The sequence below is a fragment of the Macaca nemestrina genome, chromosome 6 (assembly GCF_043159975.1).
Source record: "Macaca nemestrina isolate mMacNem1 chromosome 6, mMacNem.hap1, whole genome shotgun sequence".
NCBI lineage: Eukaryota > Metazoa > Chordata > Mammalia > Primates > Cercopithecidae > Macaca > Macaca nemestrina.
The window spans coordinates 81387158-81408511 of NC_092130.1; the positions used below are offsets into that span (position 1 = coordinate 81387158).

At 37.3% G+C, this 21354-nt stretch overlaps 1 long non-coding RNA gene across 1 annotated transcript in view; it reads right to left on the reverse strand.

Moving 5' to 3' along the window:
* Positions 1-21354, reverse strand: part of LOC139363590 (uncharacterized) — a 105485-nt gene that overhangs the window by 77195 nt on the left and 6936 nt on the right. The window contains exon 2 of the long non-coding RNA XR_011624255.1: positions 10549-10575. This is a non-coding gene — a long non-coding RNA (uncharacterized lncRNA). The remainder of the gene's footprint in view (positions 1-10548; positions 10576-21354) is intronic.

The window sequence follows — 21354 nt, forward strand, 5'->3', positions numbered from 1 at the left end:
AAGACTTCTTCTCTCATCTCGTCAAAGTCATTCTCCGTCAAGCTTTGATCCATTGCTGGCGATGAGCTGCACTCCTTTGCCGGGGGAGATGTGCTCTTATTTTTTGAATTTCCAGCTTTTCTGCCCTGCTTTTTCCCCATCTTTGTGGTTTTATCTGCCTCTGGTCTTTGATGATGATGGTGACGTACTGATGGGGTTTTGGTGTAGGTGTCCTTCCTGTTTGATAGTTTTCCTTCTAACAGTCAGGACCCTCAGCTGTAGGTCTGTTGGAGATTGCTTGAGGTCCACTCCAGACCCTGTTTGCCTGGGTGTCAGCAGCAGAGGCTGCAGAAGATAGAATATTGCTGAACAGCGAGTGTACCTGTCTGATTCTTGCTTTGGAGGCTTCCTCTCAGGGGTGTACTCCACCCTTTGAGGTGTGGGGTGTCAGACTGCCCCTAGTGGGGGATGTCTCCCAGTTAGGCTACTCAGGGGTCAGGGACCCACTTGAGCAGGCAGTCTGTCCCTTCTCAGATCTCAACCTCTGTGTTGGGAGATCCACTGCTCTCTTCAAAGCTGTCAGACAGAGTCGTTTGCATCTGCAGAGGTTTCTGCTGCTTTCGTTGTTGTTTACTGTGCCCTGTCCCCAGAGGTGGAGTCTACAGAGACAGGTAGGTTTCCTTGAGCTGCTGTGAGCTCCACCCATTTCGTGCTTCCCAGCGGCTTTGTTTACCTACTTAAGCCTCAGCAATGGCGGGCGCCCCTCCCCCAGCCTCGCTGCTGCCTTGCCGCAAGATCGCAGACTGCTGTGCTAGCAATGAGGGAGGCTCCGTGGGCATGGGACCCTCCCGGCCAGGTGTGGGATATAATCTCCTGGTGTGCCTGTCTTCTTAAAGCGCAGTATTGGGGTGGGAGTTACCCGATTTTCCAGGTGTTGTGTGTCTCAGTTCCCCTGGCTAGGAAAAGGGATTCCCTTTCCCCTTGCACTTCCCAGGTGAGGCGATGCCTCGCCCTGCTTCAGCTCTTGCTGGTCGGGCTGCAGTAGCTGACCAGCACCGATTGTCTGGCACTCCCTAGTGAGATGAACCCAGTACCTCAGTTGAAAATGCAGAAATCACCGGTCTTCTGTGTCGCTCGCCCTGGGAGTTGGAGACTGGAGCTGTTCCTATTCGGCCATCTTGCTCTGCCCTCAAAGTGTTTTCTACTAAGGAGCTGCATTTGAAATATCTAAGATGGCTGATAAAATTATAGATTTCCAAGTTATACTTTAGACCTGTTAAATCAAAATCACTTTGGATAGAGCCTAGAAATCTGCATTTTAATATTCTTTCTAGATTGTTCTTACATACACTAAATATACACTAAAGTTTTAAAAACACCACTTTAGTACTATGATCTCCAAAGTAGTGGAACTTTCATGTATTTATAATAATCCACTGTGATTTTAATTTCTTAATTATGTTTTTCTTGTCTAAAAACAAAAATAAAAAGATAACTTGAGTCATACTTAATATATGGGTTGATCCACGTACCCTGCTGTGAAGTAACCTGGGGGAATAAATTTTACATCAGAGAGAGGGTTTGATAATTTTTGTCCTCTCAAATTCATTAACTGACAGGCTTTGTGATCTATTATAGTCACTTGCTTTGGAATATCATAATGTTATTATGTTTATAAAAATAAGAATATTAAATAGGATATTTACAATATTCTGTAGTGATATGAGAAGTAACCAGAAAATTTTTTCTACCACAACAGGTTCACTAGTTAGCTCAAGCCAAGTACTTAAGATTTATCAACTTAAATAAGTATAAAGCATCATTATTTTCTCAAAAAACAAAGTTCCAAGATCACTCATCTTTAATGGATAAACTAATCTCTATCAAGCAAATTTTTTGACAAAGTAAACATATTTAATAAGTCTCTTCACAGTCAAGCTGATGTTTTAACAAGTAAGAGACTAATTCTTTTTCAAAATAAAATAGAGCATTTAGAAAATGAATGCTTGTGAATGTTTACATTCTTAGATGATATTCTTTTCTTTCTTTTTTTTTTTTTTTTAATACAGTGTCTCACTCTGTAGCCCAGACTGGAGTGCAATGGTACGATCTCATCTCACTGCAGCCCCCGCCTCCTAGGTTCAAGCAATTCTCCAGCCTCAGTCTCCTAAGTAGCCGGGATTACAGGCATGTGCCACCACACTTGACTAATTTTTGTATTTTTTCGTAGAGATAGGATTTCACCATGTGGCCCAGTCTGATCTCGAACTCCTGACCTCAGGTGATCATCCTGCCGTGGCCTCCCAAAGTTCTAGGATTACGTGAGTCACTGCACCCAGCTAGGTGATTTTCTTGATTTGAAAAAAAAAAAAAAAAAAAAAAAAAAAGAATGTTTGGGAATGTTTACATTCTCAGATGATTTTCTTGCTAAAAATAATGAATGTGTATATAATGTAAAATTCTCATGTATTCACTTCCCAAAAATTTAGAAACAATTTTTAAACATGGTTTGAAATTCTGCAAACAAAAGGCTAAGAATATTTTACAACTTTTTTGTTTTAATATGAAATGACAATTTTTTTGAACAATTCTTAATTGGTATGCCAAAAACATGTATTAATATAAAGAAATGTGAAAAATTAGTACTTTTTAATTTTAAAACTCGCAAAATTGATAGATGAGTTTTTCATGAATTCCATGATTAATAAACACAACCAATCTATTTTTATTTTGGTGTTTTGTGAGTTGTCTTTATCAATTATGACACCTAATATTGTAATAGATACTGAAATAAACCCACCTTAGAATCAGACCTTCAAATAACTGAATCATAAAGTCTTAATCCAAATTTTTCAAATGAAATGTACTCTACACCTATTAATAGTGATACTAGTATTTTCAGTGAAAGCAAAATGTTTGTTAGACATTTAAATTCTTGATTTTTAAATATTATTCATTTTATTTTTATTTATTTTAAATTTCTATTTAGGTGTGTTTTTTATAACATACAATTACTCGCTATATAACTTTAAAATAAATAAAAGTAATATAATTTGGAGATGCGTGCTTTTGCTTGTTTTTTAAGGCACAGTCTCACTCTGTCACCCAGGCTGGAGTGCAGTGACACAATATCTGCTCACTGCAACCTCCGCCTCACAGATTCAAGCAGTCATCGTGCCTCAGCCTCTTGAGTAGCTGGGACTACAGGCATGCACCACCATGTCCAGCTAATGGGGTTTTGCCACGTTGGCCAGGCTGGTCTCAAATTCCTGGCTTCAAGTGATCCACCCTCTTCAGCCTTCCAAAGTGCTAAGATTACAGGCATGAGCCACCACATGACCAGAGATGCGTTTTAAAAAATATTTTACTGATAAGAGGTGCAACTGGGAAAGTTGGAAGCTATTGCTTCAAGTGGTGACATTTTAGTTGACACAGCTATATTTTCTTGTTAAATTAAAAATGGAGAAAAGACAAAAACTCCTTATGTCAAGCCATTCAATATAAAGCCCTTATTTACGTTTAAGCAAACTTGATAAAGTTAATGTTGGCGAGACTTCTTCATGAACCGCTTGTCATCTATCATATCCCGTGTTTTGAGGTCAGTTTTCTCATACTGGCCTCTGATATCTCTTAATGTTGAAGAACCCGGTCTCACAAGTAACATGACTTGCCTATTACCATTCTATAGAGATAGCAGTTTATCGATGCTGTGATAATCATACCTGTGTGAAATTTCTTTTCAAATCTATGGCTTCCAACAGTTCCAGGGAAGAAAAAAAAAAAATCCATAAGCTATCAAAATGCCTTTTGATTTAGATCACAGTCTCCAGAATTGTTGAGCCCAATTTAAGTTTTTGTAGCACCATATTTTCAAGCATCCAAGAAACTCTAGGCTAAAAATATTTTCACTTTGTTTCTCCCAAAACACCAATGTACTCTATAAATATCTCCTTTATGAAATCTAAACTTTATCTCACTTATAGGTTGTTTTTCTAGAGGCATGCACCACTCAGGAATAGTCTCCCTACCTATGTGTCTATTGACAGAATTTTAATCAGAAAAAAAAAGATGTGAAGAGGCATAACTTAAATGGGAAAAAATTAACAGATAGCATAACAGCCTATCTACTCCTTTGCATTGATGCTAGTGAGGTGTATAAGAGACTGTCTGTAGTCTTTGTAGACTAAGCCTGGAGTCTTTTCTAGCACATATAAAAGGATTTGGTAGAATAAACACAGGTTTGAGATTCACAAAATGGGCATTTGTGGACCACGTTCTGTCCCTGCCACGTTTATTGTAATATTCTTCTCTGGTCCTTCATATATAAAGTAGATTTTTTTCTTAAATCTAACTTACAATCTTCTTGAAAAGATGAATGAAGTAATCTATGATAAGTATTTTGTGAATACGGGGAATCAGCAAAACACTGGTATCTCATTTAATTGCTTGATCCTTTTCACCATCCTCTGGCCCCTCCTTCTAGGCAATTTTTCAAAAGACAACTCATTTCTGCAACTTCATTCAGTTCCAATATCCCTAGAAGTGTTATCAGCAAAATATGAATACTATCTGATTTTCTGTAGGTTCCATTTGTTGTTGGTTTGCATAATGGGGACAATAGTTTTGGAAATATTAAACCAATCTATGGTTCATGACCCTATAAATCATGTCCCCCACATGACTCAATTGTTAGGCATTAGCCTTCAGGTCTATTGCACTAGGAAGCTGATGGTGGGTTCACAAGAAGATCATGGAATAAAAAAGAAAAAGTTTATGTCATAAATAATTTCCTTCAATTGAGCAAAAAAGGAGATGGTCAAGACAAGCTGAAAGGGGGTACGAGGTGCCAAGACTAGAGAAAAAGGTGGGATGACAGACTTCTTATTACTGCCTTAGAGATCACTTATTAAGAGGCAATGACATCAAAGCATGAGAAAGTTCAGCCGAAATTAGACAGGCTTTGTCCCACTGGTTACCATTAGAGATTCTAAGATAAAAGCATCTGCGCAGTTTGGAACAACTGCGCCAAAATAGAAATTATTTGGGAAACACCTGGGCAGAAAGAGGGTTGAAGAAAGCATTCCTCCCACAGAGATTCCCTTGGTTCTATGGATAATGAAAAATCTTCAAGCATTCACACATGCTCTGGACAAGAAATATAGCTGAGTTGAAGCCAGTGGGGCTGATATAGGGCCATTATGGTAAGGGATGAGGTGATTCATGGCTAGGTCTCAGAGAACCTGCAGGAATAGCAGGTTCCAAGATGAAGTCAGGTCAGCAGATGAAAACAGCCACCCCCTGGTCACGGACCTTGTAAAGTGACCACAAGATGAGTGTCACCAGCCCAAAACACAGTTACACGTGTCAACAAATGCACACTCACTGGCCAAGAGAGAACATAGATGACAGCAGTGAACCCTCATGTAGAAAAATCACCTCATTGAGATGAGGACAAGTTAAACTTCCTCCTACCTCCAGAAGCCATGTTAGAATATAGAAGGGGGAACACAATAACAGACTCAATAAGGAATAAAACTTTGAATGGAATAACTATCACCAGTTTAGGTTAGTTATGGATATGTTTTAAATCTGAAGAGGGTAATAAATCTGTAATTGGCAAGTTTATGTTCCCCTACCATTCTCTGAGTCTTTTACCTCAGCTACTACCAAGCAAAATGGGACCTTGAAATAAAAACGTTAAAAATTTTTTTAAATTATCCTTTTGGTTGGTATTTAAGTATATGAGCAAATACAAATGATTAGTTATCGAAAGGATCAGAGTCCCACAATTCAGAGACATTACTCACGGCCAGACTTTACTAGTAATCTCACGGGTGCACACAATCAAGAAGCAGAAGGAGGAAGATGTCTGGACATCTCACCTGACTTCCCAGGTCTTTTCTTTTCTTTCTTTTTTTTTTTTTTTTTGACTGTGCTACAGATTTTTTATTTCAACCCTATGGTACTTCTAGGAAAGGCACACAAATACTCTAAATCATTGACAGAGTTCTTCAGGTTTCTCAAAGAGTGGCAAAAGTATTAGTGGCAATTTTACAAAGCCTGACCTTGCCAGAAAGGGATATCAGTATTTAATCACTTTTATTAAAATTCCAAATGAACTTAGATGCCTGAAGGTGCATTAACTCCTCCAGGTCTTTTATTTATGCATCACATGTACTGTCTGGCTCAGAATAACAGATGAGACTCCTAAGCGAAGTTGGTATGTTCCTTCACACAGAGGGGAGTGTATACACTGAAACGTGTACCAAATCTTTACAGAGCTATGTGACATTTCCAGGAATCCATGCCTCTTAAATCTAGATACAAAAATAGATGATTGATAGACAGGTAGACAGATGATAGATAGATAGATAGATAGATAGATAGATAGATAGATAGATAGATAGACAAATACTAACATAAACCAAAAGAAACTTTGAGTGTCTGTATTAATATTTAACAGTCGACTTCAGAACAAAACATATTACAAAGATAAATAACTATTTTATAACAATAAAGAAGTTAATTCACAAGAAGACAAAACAATTATAAGAGTTTATGCACCTAAGTACAGAGCTTCAAAGTACGAGGCAAAATATGATAGAACTGCCAATATATACAGAAATAGACAAACCCATAACTAAAGTTGGAGATTTCAATATTTGTCTCTCAAAAATATATGTTAAAGTACACAGAAGATAAGAATGTTGTTTATATATATATACACACACACACTTTAAGTTCTAGGGTACATGTGCACAACATGCAGGTTTGTCACATATGTATACATGTCCCATGTAGGTGTGCTGCAGCCATTAACTCATCGTTTACCTTAGGTATATCTCCTAATGCTATCCCTCCCACCTCCCACCATGCCTCAACAGGCCCCAGTGTGTCATGTTCCCCTTCCTGTGTCCAAGTGTTCTCATTGTTCAGTTCCCACCTATGAGTGAGAACACGCGGTGTTTGGTTTTCTGTCCTTGCGATAGTTTGCTGAGAATGATGGTTTCCAGCTGCATCCATGTCCCTACGGAAGACATGAACTCACCCTTTTGTATGGCTGCATGGTATTCCATGGTGTATATGTGCCACATTTTCTTAATCCAGTCTGTCAATGATGGACATTTGGGTTGGTTCCAAGTCTTTGCTATTGTGAATAGTGGCACAATAAACATACATGTGCATGTGTCTTTATGGCAGCATGATTTATAATCCTTTGAGTATACACCGAGTAATGGGATGGCTGGGTCAAATGGTATTTCTAGTTCTAGATCCTTGAGGAATCGTCACACTGTCTTTCATAATGGTTGAACTAGTTTACAGTCCCACCAACAGTGTAAAAATGTTCCTATTTCTCCACATCCTCTCCAGCACCTGTTGTGTCCTGACTTTTTAATGATTGCCATTCTAACTGGTGTGAGATAGTATCTCATTGTGGTTTTGATTTGCATTTCTCTGATGACCAGTGATGATGAGCATTTTTTCATGTGTCTGTTGGCTGCATAAATGTCTTCTTTTGGGAAGTTTCTGTTCATATCCTTTGCCCACTTTTTGATGGGGTTGTTTGTTTTTTTCTTGTACATTTGTTTGTGTTCATTGTACATTCTGGATATTAGCCCTTTGTCAGATGAGTAGATTGCAAAAATTTTCTCTCATTCTGTAGGTTTCCTGTACACTCTGATGGTAGTTTCTTTGGCTGTGCAAAAGCTCTTTAGTTTAATTATATCCCATGTCAATTTTGGCTTTTGTTGCCATTGCTTTTGGTGTTTTAGACATGAAGTCCTTGCCTGTGCCTATGTACTGAATGGTATTGCCTAGGTCTTCTTCTAGGGTTTTTATGGTTTTAGGTTTAACATTTAAGTCTTTAATCCATCTTGAATTAATTTTCGTATAAGGTGTAAGGAAGGGATCCCATTTCAGCTTTCTACATATGGCTAGCCAGTTTTCCCAGTACCATTTATTAAATAGGGAATCCTTTCCCCATTTCTTGTTTTTGCCAGGTTTGTCAAAGATCAGAAGATTGTAGATGTGTGGTATTATTTCTGAGGGCTCTGTTCTGTTCCATTGGTCTATATCTCTGGTTTGATACCAGTATCATGCTGTTTGGGTTACTGTAGCATTGTAGTATAGTTTGAAGTCAGATAGCATGATACCTCCAGTTTTGTTCTTTTGGCTTAGGATTGTCTTGGCAATGAGGGCTCTTTTTTGGTTTCATATGAACTTTAAAGTAGTTTTTTCCAATTCTGTGAAGAAAGTCATTGGTAGCTTAATGGGGATGGCATTGAATCTATAGATTACCTTGGGCAGTATGGCCATTTTCACGATGTTGATTCTTCCTATCCATGAGCATGGTATGTTCTTCCGTTTGTTTGTGTCCTCTTTTATTTCACTGAGCAGTGGTTTGTAGTTCTCCTTGAACAGGTCCTTCTCATTCCTTGTAAGTTGGATCCCTAGGTATTTTATTCTTTTTGAAGCAATTGTGAATGGTAGTTCATTCAAGATTTGGCTCTCTGTCTGTTATTGGTGTATAAGAATGCTTGTGATTTTTGCACATTGATTTTGTATCCTGAGAATTTGCTGAAGTTGCTTATCAGCTTGAGGAGATTTTGGGCTGAGATGATGGGGTTTTCTAAATATACAATCATGTCATCTGCAAACAGGGACAATTTGACTTCCTCTTTTCCTAATTGAATACCTTTATTTCTTTCTCTTGCCTGATTGCCCTGGCCAGAACTTCCAACACTATGTTGAATGGGAGTGGTGAGAGAGGGCATCAGCTCCTCCTTGTACCTCTGGCAGAATTCGGCTGTGAATCCGTCTGGTCCTGGACTTTTTTTGGTTGGCAGGGTATTAATTATTGCCTCAATTTCAGAGCCTGTTATTGGTCTATTCAGGGACTCCACTTTTTCCTGGTTTAGTCTTGGGAGAGTGTGTGTCTCCAGGAATTTATCCATTTCTTCTAGATTTCCTAGTTTATTTGCATAGAGGTGTTTATAGTATTCTCTGTTGGTAGTTTGTATTTCTGTGGGATAGGTGGTGATATCCCCTTTATCATTTTTTATTGTGTCTATTTAATTCTTCTCTCTTTTCTTTATTAATCTTGCTAGCGGTCTATCAACTTTGTTGATCTTTTCAAAAAACCAGCTCCTGGATTCATTGATTTTTTTGAAGGGTTTTTGTGTCTCTATCTCCTTCAGTTCTGCTCTGATCTTAGTTATTTCTTGCCTTCTTCTAGCTTTTGAATGTGTTTGCTCTTGCTTCTCTAGTTCTTTTAATTGTGATGTTAGGGTGTCAATTTTAGATCTTTCCTGCTTTCTCTTGTGGGCATTTCGTGCTATAAATTTCCCTCTACACATTGCTTTAAATGTGTCCCAGAGATTCTGGTATGTTGTGTCTTTGTTCTCATTGGTTTCAAAGAACATCTTTATTTCTGCCTTCATTTCGTTATGTACCCAGTAGTCATTCAGGAGGAGGTTGTTCCGTTTCCATGTGGTTGAGTGGTTTTGAGTGAGTTTCTTAATCCTGAGTTCCAGTTTGATTGCACTGTCGTAAGAATGTTGTTATGGGTTGAATTATGTTCCCAAAAATTTATATGGTGAAGTCCTAACCCTCAATGTTTTGGAATGTGACCTTATTTGGAAATAAGATCATTACAGATGTTATTAATTATGTTGAGGTCATACCGGAGTAGAATAGACTCCTAAGCTAGTATGACTGGATTGGATTTTAAAAAGAGGAAATTTGGACACGGAGACATGCACACAAGGATAATACCATGTGAAATTGGAGTTATGATGCTGAAAGAGAAGGAATTACCAAAATCTAGGAGAGAAGCCTGAAACAGATCCTTCCCTAGTATCTTCAAAGGAAACAGCCCTGCCAAAACCCTAGCATCAGTTTAAGATACTGTTTGTGGTGCTCTCTTATAGAAGTGCTAGAAAAATAATATAGATATAAAACTTGAACACTATCAGCCAACTTAACCTAACTGATATTTACAAAACACTCCACCCAACAATAGCAGAACATGTATTCTTATTAAGTCAAATGGAACATTAACTAATATAGACCATATTTTGGGCCATAAAACCAAAGACACAGTTCATACAATTCTGACCACAATACAATGAAATTAGAAATTACTAATAGAAAAATGTACTTTTTTCCTTTTCTTTTTTGGCACATAAGTTATATTTTAGGACTTCCATGCATTATGGCATGTGACATTCAGATGAACCTCTTGTAGATTTAAAATTATTGCAATGAAAAATTTGGGAGAAGCTACAGAAAGTGTATTCCATTTTAACTCAGAAAGGTTCTGGGCAAAGCTTTTTAAGTGAGATACCATTTCATTGAGAAAATTTGGCATAAAATTATACAAATATGCAAAGATATATTCACTGAAATGTGTACTACTGACTTGTTTATAACCACAAAAAATAATAAAATGTAAATATCAATGTTATTTTAGTACCAAAATAAAATGGTGAAAAAGAAAATAGAATATGAATAAGGGTTATGATGTTGCTCAGTTACCAGTACTATAGTGTAAGTTCATCAGTGGCTTACCTTATACTTCAGGAAATTCTGCATTAACTAAAAAAAAAAAAAACCAAAAAGTTGAATGTTATAATCCAAAACCATCAATTTTTTGAAGAAAATACAAAGTTGATAAAGTATTTAATAATCCCTTTAAACCATAAGAATAGTAGCAAAACTACTATCATTTTACATTTACATAAGAATTCTAATTTATAAAGTGATTTCCCATATCTCACCTCACCAAAGTTTCACTATAAGCCAGGTACTGTGGGGTGCACCTGTAGTTCCAGCTTCTCAGGAAGTTGAGATATTGAGCCCAGCCCAGAAGTCGAAATCTAGCCTGGGGAACATAGTGAGACCCCAGCTCTGTTGTTTTTTTTTTTTTTTTTTCTAATACTTTAAGTTCTAGGGTACATGTGGATAACGTGCAGGTTTGTTACATATGTATACCTGTGCCATGTTGGCGTGCTACACCCATCAACTCGTCAGCACCCATCAACTCGTCATTTACATCAGGTATAACTCCCAATGCAATCCCTCCCCCCTCCGCCCTCCCCGTGACAGGCCTCTTAAAAAAAAAAAAAAAAAAGGATTTCATTATGTCCATTGTTCATAAAATAAACACAATAAGGATTATCCTTAGTTAATTGAATCACTCAACTATGTGTAACTTAGCGTGAATATTTTTTTAACCTAGAAACTGAAGTTTTAAGCTAGAAAGTATATTAATCTATCAACATATTTTATTCCATAACTAAAAATGTGTTAAAAGAAAAAAATTCTTCCAAATTACATCTGGAAAATTAAGTGAGATCTATGTTGCTTATTATGATCCCAAAGTGAATGCATTACAAAGCTCAAAACAAAAATCACAGTGTCTGTTCAGAATATGCTCACTAATTTTCTCTCACATGCACCTATCCAATTTTCTCTTCCATTGTTAGAGTCCCTGCATCCCATTACAGTGCAATTCAGTGAAATGAATGCAAAATTAAATAAACAATATGAAGTGAGTTTGCCTCACAGCAGATATTTGCATTACATCCATGAGAATTCTCTGTTATTAAATTAGCTGCAGGGGGGCTTTTTTATTGCCTCCTAAATGTAAGAGAAATGTTCAAACTAAATAAAATTCCATTTTTAACAACTAAATATTACACTAAAAGAGGTCAAGTCCACCTGTTTTTAATGCTACATGCACGCAACTTTTGATGCAGGGTAACCTTTAATTTTCAATTAAAAATGAGAACAATGTTTGCTCTACATTTTGGCTATTCAGATTCTCCCACAAATAAAGATAGCATTAAAATTGCATTATACTAAAGTTTTCACACTAAAGAAAATGCTGAACTCAATAGGCTTAATGGTATATCATTCCATTTTTCTGCCTAGTTTATTGCTTACATTAATACCCCCATTAGCCAAAACATCAATGAAGAGCCAAAAAGTAACCCACATAATTATAGTTTTTTAAAAAATGTTGAACTTTGGGGTCAAATGGAACTGATTTTTAAATCTAGCACAATCACCTGCTAGCAAGGTGATTTTGAACAAGCTGTTTAGGCTTATCTGTAAAACAGAGATAATAACCGCTATTTCTCATGGTTGTATGGCAAAAATAAGAAGTGAATAAAGCATGTGGAATAGTTTCTGCACATAATTGGTACTCAGTTGTTTCTGTTGTTATTAGGCTGCTACTTCATAAAACTAAAGCTTCGCTCACAGGAGAACCATGGAGATGGTAACCAAGGGCTTCTTTGCTCCTGTTATGCACATAGCTCTAAATATCTCACCTTTTAAAATTCTCAGTACTAATTTCTCTTATTCATTCATTCATCAAATATTTATTAAATTCCAAGTATATGTCAGGCACTGGTTTAAACATTGGGGATACAATAGTAAACAAAACAAAAATTCTCGTTCCCAAGACATTTGTATTCTTGGGAAGGATTCAGACAATTAAAAAAGTACATAAAATATGCAGCATGATAAATAGCAACGAGGGCTAATGAAGAACAGCAGAACAGGAAAAGGGGATAGAGACTATCATGGTTGGAGGTGAGGGTTCCAGAGTGTCCTATCTTGACGTCTACTGAGTAAGTAACATTTAAGTCATACCGGAAGTAAAATGAGAAGCTATGTAAAGTGGTCAGATTATCATTAAAGCTTGAAGTACAGCTAATAAGATATCTTGACAGTTTGGATATAGACTGTAAGAGAAAGGGAAATATCAAAGATGACTCCAAGATTTTTTACCTCAGCAACTAGAAGAATGCAATCACAGTTTACTAAGATGAGAAAGATTATGAAAGTAGTAGGTTTGGGGAAAGAATATCAGGAGCTCCATTTGGAACATAAGTTTGAGATAACCATTAGATACATAAGTAGAGATTTTAAGTAGCCAATTGAATATATAAATCTGGAATTCGGGCAAAGACCATCCTGAAAATGCTAATTTGGTAGTTATTAGATTATTATCAGTATGTAATCGTAAGACTCACGATTTTGCAGTTTACTTACTATTTTAATGTGCATTCTACTATTTGCCTCTCACAAATACCCTGTAAAGAGATGAGAAGCAGACACTATTCTTCAGGCAGTAAGAAACTTTCCCAAGATCATATTACTACTGAGTAGAGATTGGACTTCAATTCAGATCTCAATCTTCATATTTGATCAACTAGTTGGATAGGAAAAGAGCAGGCAGAAGTTACACAAGTATTTTAACTCAGCTTCCCTCATACAGTCAAGGTACAAAAAGCACCTGTACCAAGAAAATGACATATATATTGGGTACAATGTACACTGCTTGGGTGACTGCTGCACTAAAATCTCGGAAATCACCACTAAAGAACTTATCCATGTAACCTTATAACCAATGCAGACAGTAACAATGAGACAGGTCAGGAGAATAAGGAGGTGCCCCCACCTCCCAGACTGGAGTGCAGTGGCATGATCTCAGCTCACTGCAACCTCCACCTCCCAGGATCAAGCAATTCTCCTGCTTCAGCCTCCTGAGTATCTGGGATTACAGGCGCCTGCCACCACGCCAGGCAAATTTTTTGTATTTTTAGTAGAGACAGGGGGTTCACCATGTTGGCCAGGCTGGTCTCGAAGTCCTGACCTCAAGTGATCCACTCACCTAGGCCTCCTAAAGTGCTGGAATTACAGGTGTGAGCCACCATGCCCAGCCACTATTCATTTAAATTTGACCTCAGAATAATTCACTCATACTATTGGTCTCATTTGACTTGAACTACTGTCCTAAATATTAATTTAGTGTGTTTATATTGTCCAAATTATATCAGCTGATTTCATAAACAAATTAGATACTGTCCAGTTCCCTTCGCATAGAAATTCTGTTTTCATTTTCACTCTCCTCATATTTTATTACTTTAGTCATCTGGGCAATGTATCATGTTTAAAAGAGAGAATGAGGTCTCTGTTAAAATAAAAGGCCCCTAAATGTTATAAGCACATTCCTGTAATTTCTTTAAAGATTACATCCCCAGGTCTTTTTTTTTTTTTTTTTTTTTTTTCTTTTTTTTTTGAGACGGAGTCTCGCTCTGTCGCCCAGGCTGGAGTGCAGTGGCCGGATCTCAGCTCACTGCAAGCTCCGCCTCCCAGGTTTATGCCATTCTCCTGCCTCAGCCTCCCGAATAGCTGGAACTACAGGCGCCCGCCACCTCGCCCGGCTAGTTTTTTTTTTTTTGTATTTTTTTTTTTAGTAGAGACGGGGTTTCACCGTGTTAGCCAGGATGGTCTCGATCTCCTGACCTCGTGATCCGCCCGCCTCGGCCTCCCAGAGTGCTGGGATTACAGGCTTGAGCCACCGCGCCCGGCCAACATCCCCAGGTCTTTTAAGTTCAGTACACTGACTTATATATCAAAATACTCGTCTAGAAACTTAAGGACTCTTCTGAAAATGTAATAAATAGATAATTGCTTATTAGTACACTTGGAGAACAAGTGAGGTCAAAATATAAGCATTACAGTTACTTATTTGTTTCTTAAGTATGTTTAGAATATGATATGATTTGTACCTTTGCTTAACAAACATATGTTGAGCACCTGCTGTCTACCAGGGTCTGCCCTCGTGTGGTTTACAGTCTAATGGGAAACAATATACACGTGAAGAAATGTGCCAGAAAATCTATAGGGTATGGTGGGAACACAAAAAATAAAATGGTAAGTTATATACTACATTATCAGAAAAAATTTTTTATCAGAGAAATAACTTTTGATCTGGATCTTGAAAGAGGAGTGTTTGCTATGTACATTGGAAGGACTAGAAACTGTTAGATGAGGGTGTTTGCAATAAAACTGTATATGACAGGAGCCAAAAACTGGAATGGCGCATACAAAGAGCTAGTTTAAGAGAGGAAGACAGAAGAAAGAGCATGAAAAATGCCTTGTGCCATAAAACCGAGTTTGGACTTTATTTTTTGGTGATATCCTTTTTAATCATGCCAGGATAATTATTATAATAATCTTCAGTTTCAGTAGTTTGAAAGCAATTGCTATATCAATATTGTAACTTACCCAAATGTGATATGTGAATGTGTAATGTTTGCAATAGCATGGCAACCAAAACTCATTGTCAGATATTACTTGTTGCCTTTGTTTCTTGCTACATGATTAACATTTTTTTCTGTGGGTCAATGGTCCAAAATAATTACACGGTTCCACTTTTGCCAAGTATGCAAGTTCAATAGTTATATATGGAAGCTGAAAGTTTTATTCTACATTTGTTGTGAATAGTCTATAACAATTATTGAGCATGTAGTATACTCCAGGTTCTGTGCTAAGTGCTTTGTATATGGTATGTAATCTCATTCTCAAAATACTTGTATTAGTTAACACAATTTTTTCCATTTTGCAAATGAAGAAACTGGAGCTCAAAACTTGAAAGTGACCCCTTCAGGCTCAGGCATTTTATGAATAGCAAAGTTGAAACTTGAACCCAGGTCTCACAGTCAACACAGACCATATCCATAATGATTAAACTAACTCAGGAAACACAAATATAACTAAACACAGTTTCCCCTCTGAAGCAGCATATAATTTTGTGGGGTAAATGGTCAACTACAAAATGGATAGTAGATGTTCACGGTGAGGTTGTATTGGATGAACACTTACTGTAGACTATAACCATTGGGGAATGCATTCTACAGGATGGAATCTGCAAAATGAAGGAAGAAAGTGGGGAGGCTATTTCAGGCTAAAAAGATAAGACACAGTGTGTCTGTGGAAAACCACACATGACTCCAGGGAACTGCAGGGTCTTATGGTTATTATCAGAACATTTGCACTAAGATATGCATTGTTCATCTACTGTTGCAGTCACTTGATTTGGTCCTATATCAATATTCTACCTGGCATTAACTTAGTCCAAAAGAATATGTTAAAGTTAGATATCAATGATTTACACAACTCCCTAAAATATGAGCTACAAGAGAAGAGTCTCTGGTAAAATATGATTAGGACATATGCAGTTTCTAAGAGATGCAATCTTCTGTTGGTATGCACAATATCGGCCTCTGACTAGAGCTATAAGCACAATTTATCCTTTAATACCTCCAGGATTTTACCATTAAAAGTGGTCAGGCATTCAAAGTCTATGTATGTAAAAGGGTAGCTATTAAGAGAATTAGCCCAAGTCCACTTGTGTGTCAAAAAAATATAAAGTCTGAAGGACCATTGGAAATTGTTAGATGAATTTTCAAAATAATAACTTTCAGGACTATGAAATATGATTAAGTGTTATAAACTCTAACAAAATGATACAACCATAAAAATGAGAGAACTTATTAAGGGAAGTCAATAAAACTTGACAAAATTGTCTGGGTTTATAGAGTACTGGGCAAAAAAGTGCAATTCAGTGTTGACATCAAAAAATTTTCTTTAAATATGTACACCTACTATGTACCTACAAAAATTAAAAATTTAAATTAAAAAGAAATTTTCTTTTTAATCTAAAACTAATAAACCTTCAAGTCTAAGTTGTTTGGCCTCACAAACTTGTGCCACTAACACAAGTCAATATCCCCCTCTAACTCCAACCCACCAATACCACTACCAGTAGGAGAAAAATTGTATGATATTTACATGGAGGTTGCTATTTGGGACCCAGGCATTTGTAGCCCCTCCAAGTATTACTCCTGTTTAGACAATGAGACAGAGAGTTTGCAAAGAACTGCACAGGGATTGGGCTTAGAGAGACTACTTAACCCTGCCTCTGAAATAGGGATGACTGTTGCATACATAACAGTAGCATTTGTCAATTCAGCTTTGGGGAGAGGAAGTCCTGTTATTGAGAATATCCTTGTGAGGAAACAAATACTGTCATCAAGAAGCTTTTTGCAGGGTAAGGCTGGTTCTTTCAGGTAAGAGGGAGATCCTGCCCCTTCCAGCATAAGAAATTCAGAGGGATTTGGAGACTCAAAGTTTTAACCTTGTCTATGTCTGCCAAATAAAATTCCCCATTCATAACTGAACTCAATCAGATCCACAAACCAAACACACAAAATATGTTTCAGTCATTCCTCTCTCTAGCAATATCATCTCCTATACACTTTTAGATTCTTAAGAAGTAAGCCAAGCTATGTACTCAGATTACAAATTATTAGTGCTGTTATGCCTTCTTACTAAATTATGTACACTAAGCACAGATAAGAAAAAACTCATGTCTGTAAACATAAAAAGGTGGTAAATAAAACAATCTAAGTACTTTTGTACAGAATAATTTTCATCTTCTAGCTAGATAAAAAGATAATAAAAAGAATAAGATATTTATCTCTCACATATTTCCATAATCATTTACCATCTCTTATCTTTTCCACATTTTTTTCTCTTTTAAGCAGTTTCATTTTGAAGATATCTCCCTTCGCTATAGATAAATATAGTACCTGCGCTTTCAGTAAATAAAATTTATTTCAATCTCTGTCAATAATATGTAAATAATTTTGGCTTGTCTCATAAAGTTATGAATTCAATGCACATAAACTGAGGAGCAAAAAAAAAAACTACGAAAAGATAACTGATAGTTATAATATAAGATCAAAGTAATATAACTTTGAAATAGGCCTAATAGGCCTCCACTTAAAAAAATGAATGCATGCATTAGAGTAGTTAATTAGATCTCTTTTATAAATTGTGTGTCCTGAAAATGACAGATAAATTATATCTCAATGGGAACATTATTCAGATTCAAACTATGTGTTTAAGTAATCCAAATTAGCATTCTGATTTTATAAACATTAACTGAAGACCCATTATATGTCAGATATTGTGCTAGAAGGTTATAGCCTAGTTGGACAAACTGATTTGTTAATAATAATAATAATAATACTTATAGAGCCATATGAATCTAAGAAAAATCTATTGACTCACATCACTAGCCCTTTCAGACAACATATTTTTTCACAACTCTTTGACATAACTCTTGATGTCTTCCTTGCTCTCTGTATCTCCAGCTTCCTCTGAGCTATTTTTCCCCAAATCATATTACCCCCTCACAGTTCAATTCAAGCTCTGTGTGACAGATACTACCAACAGACCACCAAATTAATTGTTAACTTTTCTGCTGGGAATATAGTTATTCCACATTTCTTTCTCCCATAATGTGAGTTGGGTCCTTAAGAATGAGTATTAACCAAAGGAATGTGAGTGAAAGTAGCATTAGCCACTCCCAGGCAAAACTCATAAAAAGCACTGCACTCACAGCTTCATGCTCTTTCCTACCACCAGAAGATGGAGACGTTGATACCCAGATCAACTTTGGAAGCTATGTGCTAAAGCTGGAACTTCTGCCACAAGCTAAAATTCTTGATGACTGTATGGAACAGAATCCCCCTGCCAACCAAGAAGCCCTTGGACTATTACATGAGCAAGCAATAAACTTCTAATACATTGAACCATTATATCTTGGGTTCCATTTGTTACAACAGTTCAGCTTACCGTAATCTACCTTTTCCATTAAACCATGTATGGTCATTCTCATTCATGCTAATCAAGCACTTGCACATTTTACCATACAGTATGGCATTCATTTGTGGCCCCATTCTTTTTCGTTTCACCATTTCATCACTGGCCTTCTTTTGTTTTCTACCTCCTTAGTTCCTTGCACAAGAGAGAATTTTAGCCCTGAACCCCAACCAATCGTTTAAGCATAAAAGGACATGATTATAAGGCAAAAATGTTAAGTAAAAATCTTGTTGTACTGAAGAATTAGTTTTGTCTAAAGATCTGGACTTTGCCCCAGCTTCTAGGAGGTAACCAGTAAACCCTTGGGAATTCTCAAATGATGGGAGCATCTTAGCTGTTCATGGTGGGTACCTCAGATCACACATGATGGTTTAGGCTAACTATGTGACTCATGGAGGTTCTCTAGATATATTATGCTAACGAGGGGACTCAAAATGTGGGCTGGCCATCCCAGAAACACCATGTACTTTGGGTTGGGGTCATGTGCCATATAATATCCACTTGACCTCTGGGGAGGGAAGGGAGCTACATGTTGAGTTCAACTGGGATGGCGATAACTCAATCAGTCATGCCTACATAATAAAATCCCGATAAAATCTCTGGACACCAAAGTTCATGTGAGCTCTCTGGGTTGGCAACACTGCATGTATACATTGCCACATATTGATACTGGGAGAGTAACATGTCACTGAGGACACAGAAATTTCACATTTGGAACTCTTCAGTCCCAGATTTCTCCCTATATGTCTCTTCCTTTTTCTGGTTCTGATTTGTACCTTTTGCTCTAATAAAACTGTAATCGTAGTACAGCACTTTTTTGAGTTCTGCAAATCATTCTAGCAAATTATCGAACCTGAGGGAGTACAGGGAGAGTCTGAATTTGTGACCAGCCGACCTGAACTCAAGATGGCCCTGGGGACCTCAGAACTTGTGACTGGTGTCAGAAGTCCTAAGCAGACTTGGCAGTCTGAAGGACTTAACCTCAAGATTGACTAGTTCCAGATACTTATAAATTCTAAATTTGAACTGAAAAAATCAGTAGAAACTCATGCTATTAAAAAAAATGACTTTTATACATTTCCTAAATCTGTCCATTGAAACGGCCTAGAAGAAATGACTACCTCATAGCAATAAATACCCATAGCACCCAGATTGTGCAGATTGTGACTACTAAATGTTATTTCTGACTAGGATCCTTGGTTAATTTCATATCTAGGACAAGACATATATACCATGGACTAGATTGTATTACTGTACCAGAAAGCAAAAAGCCATCAAAGACTAGTAATAAATTGAGATGCATAAAACTCAAATATTTTAAAAATTCCGTTAGTTCATAATTCTATTTCCTAAAAGAACAAATTGATTGGTCCCTATTGTATATTGCTGGAGTATCAACTCTTTATTCTGAAGACTGATAAACAAAAGGAAAATAATTAAGCAAATTTTCTTCTTTTCCTGTACCAGTAGTATTCTGGATAACAAAATTGTAGAGTTAATACTTTTAATTAAGGAAAAATTTCCGGTAAAAAAATATGGAATGACCAAATTAGAAAAATCATCTTTCTGGCTCTTCCTCTTACCTTTGTATCCTCTGCCCTTTTCTTTCTCACCTCCCCTCCATTTCCCTTCCCTCTCATCTGTTTCTCTTCTCTTTCCTTCCTGAACAATTGAATCCTAAAGTCATTAGGTGAGGCATTGCAAGTAGGCACCCAGGTTGGAGGTCAGCGGAGACCAGTGGCACTCCAGAGTGGAATGTCCTAGGCAGGATAAGTGTTTTAGTTATCTATTGCTACATAACAAGTTACCACAAGCTTAGAAACTTCCAGCCACACACATTTGCTCTCTCACAGTTTCTATGTTATCAGAATACAAGCACAGGTTATCCACATCCTCTGCTTAGGGTCTCATAAGGCTGAAAACAGAGCTGTCAGAGCTGTCAGCTAGAGCTGTGGTCACATCTAAGTTAGGAAGGATTCATTTCCAGGCTCACTAAAGTAGTTGGCAGAATTCAGTATCCGTGACAGTTTGACTGACAGTACCAATTTCTTGCTGGTTGTTGGCAGAAAACTACCATCGCCTCCTAAAAGCTTCCCACAGTTCCTTTCCAAACAGGGTTCCCCAACATAGTTACTTCCTTCCTCATAGCAAAGAAGGGAAGAAGACGCAAGCAGGATGCCCTACAATGTTATATAATATATACCGCATAATTATGCAATTATATTCACGTAATCACATGCACCCTGTCATCTTTGCCATATCAAATTAGTTTGAAGCAAGTCGCAGTTCCCATGTACACTCAAAGGGAGGGTATCACACAAGGAAATGATCACCAGGAGTCATGGATCATGAAGACTTCCTTAAAAGTCTGCCCACTACCATAAGAAAGATATTCATTCACCCAATTATGGAGTGTCAGAATCCAAATCAGATCTGTCAGAACCCAGGCTCTGTGCAAGTGAGTCATTTGTTGCAAGCAGTCAGACGCTGAGCAGTGTAAGAAATGCACCTTCACAAAGGGGGATGTCAGAGCAACATAATGAAGAGGACATCACACCATAGGATGACCTAGCATGGGGAGCCGGAGCACAAACATTGTAGGGACAGCTTCACCAGCAAGGGTGGCAAGGCATGGGGAGTCAGAACCCAAGCGGGGTGAAAAAAGCATACCTTGCAGCAAGGTAAAGACAGTGTCCATGCAGGTGCTCAGACTGAGTAATATGTTGGGGCCCAAGTGTAGGGAGGACATCTGCACAAGAAGGAGGTTATAATGGTGATAAACAATTGGATACAGAATTCTGGTGCATACAGGATAATTAATTTTTTAAGTAAATTTTTAAAAATATT